This window comes from Austrofundulus limnaeus, unplaced genomic scaffold (assembly GCF_001266775.1).
Source record: "Austrofundulus limnaeus strain Quisiro unplaced genomic scaffold, Austrofundulus_limnaeus-1.0 Scaffold644, whole genome shotgun sequence".
NCBI classification, from domain to species: domain Eukaryota; kingdom Metazoa; phylum Chordata; class Actinopteri; order Cyprinodontiformes; family Rivulidae; genus Austrofundulus; species Austrofundulus limnaeus.
The window spans coordinates 238,655-241,063 of NW_013953046.1; the positions used below are offsets into that span (position 1 = coordinate 238,655).

The 2,409-nt window shown below is 38.7% G+C and overlaps 1 protein-coding gene across 1 annotated transcript in view; it reads right to left on the reverse strand.

The window, feature by feature from the left end:
• The window catches only part of cspg4 (chondroitin sulfate proteoglycan 4), a 183,228-nt gene that overhangs the window by 167,681 nt on the left and 13,138 nt on the right, over positions 1-2,409 (reverse strand). The gene's annotated exons all lie outside the window — the stretch shown is intronic.

Genomic DNA, 2,409 nt, shown 5'->3' on the forward strand with positions numbered 1-2,409 from the left:
CTTAAATATTTAGCTTGCTACTTAAATATTTAGCTTGCTACCTAAATATTTAGCTTGCTACCTAAATATTTAGCTTGCTACCTAAATATTTACCTTGCTACCTGAATATTTAGCTTGCAACTTAAATATTTAGCTTGCAACTGAAATATTTAGCTTGCAACTGAAATATTTAGCTTGCTACCTAAATATTTAGCTTGCAACTTAAATATTTAGCTTGCAACCGAAATATTTAGCTTGTTAACTAAATATTTAATTTGTAAGTTAAATATTTAGTTATAAACTATGACATTTATAAATGTATGAATCATATGGTGAAAAACTGACATTGAAAAATATTCTGTTCTTTTTTCTATAAAAGACTAAATAAAACAAAAATATTGGTGATAATTTTTGACTGTGTAACGTTACAAACGGCAGCCCAAATAAGACTGTGACCTTAGAATTGCATAAAATTGCACGGCTACAAGGTAATCACAACAATCTGAAATCCCAAATCAGCACTTACAGACTTCAAACCTGAGTGTAGACCAATCATCACTAAACTGCTGCAAAAACCTTTCATATCTCATCTGATGGTGAGAGAGGTTCGAAGAGCAGGACGCCAGGAGATGACCTTTGACCTTTCACCTGAATCTGGGTCTGTGTTTGTTTCCAGAAACCTTTTTGTGTACTCACCCTGCACTGACTGATGTCTGTGTGTGGGCCACGCTCCTGCTCTAAGCTGGATCACAGCCCTAAAATATAATCCAGGCAGCCTGACAGCCAGTAACCTCAAAGAGAGCAGTGTGGAAAAGACCGTCTGCCAAGGGAGGATGGAGTCCTCAAGGCTAGGGACACGTTTTTTTTATTTTCAGGGTTCCTGCATCACAATGAGAACAAACTGAGCTTTTGAAGTGACAGAGACCTCATTTGATAGAAGAGCAGGATCTGTCTCTATTTTTGTGGCAGACATGTTGATCTGGCACATCTGTGAAGCCAGTGAAGGTCGAGCAGATGGCTTCATCACATGTCCCCCTGCTTTAAAGAACAACTCTGTTCACTTCCACACAACTGTCATGTTTGTGGATTTGACAGTTCATTATTAAGACTCGGCGCTCACCATGTGGCCTGTTGAAAAGGCTGCAAAACAAGAGATACTGCACCGCAAAAAAAATAAAAATGTTAAAGAAAGGATGTGCGGAGTCAGAGGGTAAAACTGGCAGATTCTAGCTAGCCAACTTGTGCACATTACTGTGGATTTACATGATGTGTGGCTCCGCCCTGCCACACACTTCACCACCATCTCAGACCTCCTCAGATTTACACTTCTGCTGCAAAGTCATGCAGAAAAGCAGAAGTCAGACCGAAACAATTCATTCTGTGGAAAACAGACTTGAAACAGCAGCTGAAACTGCACAGCTGTTTGTCTTTTTTTTTGTAACTTTTGTTTGAAAGTTTTGTTTCTTAGAATAAGATTTGCATGTTTTGTTTGTTTATGTGTATGCGTAGCCACAGCATGTATCAGGAGCTGTGTGTCTTACATCCAGAGGAGGAGTAGATGAAAAAGCAGTGGCGGAGCTAGGATTTCTCTGAGTAAGGGGCCATTAAGGGGCCACAATATTCATAGAGGGGCCAAGTATTTGTTCACATAAATCCTTGGTTTTGGTAAGGTGTATAATTTTAAGCAGTCACATATGTTTCAAAAATTGTAACGAAATGTAATGTTATTAAAAAAGCTTCCTTAGCAATTTTACATGCAATTTTACTGTACAAGGATAAAATATTTTCAAAGCATGTGAAAATGAAGCCATTGTTTGCCAGTTGAAAGATTTTTTTGCAAAATTGTTCAAGTCTTTTAAAGAAGACTTCTGTAAGATTGATTCATGCTGGACTTTACTGTTTGACTCGTTAGCACCTCTGGTGTTTGGGCATGGAACTGCAGCCACCACCATTGCTCTCAAGCAAAGGACAGATGAGTGACAGGACAGGGGCACTTCAGGGGCCCAATCAGATTTCATCAGGGGCCAATGCCCCTGTGGCCCCGCCCCCTTAGAACCGCCCCTGTGAAGAAGCAGTCGCATCTTGCAAATGTTTCGATTAAATGATCGCTTACTCATTTTTAGCTTCACCACACTTTCACAGTTGGCTTATAAAATCGTGCCAAGCCAGCGGCCAAACAAATAAAATTAAACTAACAGTTAAATTTTAGTTTAGTAAGCCCACCCCCACAGACTCAAACAGATGAATGTACAGGATGTTTTGACAAAAAAAATACCATTTCTTGTTTTATTTTGTCCACAATTTTGGTAATAATAAAGGAGAGAGAAAAAAATCTCATCAGTGTAATATTTTTTAAAAGCTCAAATAAAAATTTCAAGGTGTGTGCAGTGTGTACATCTGCAAGCACCACTGCATTATACAGTGTATATG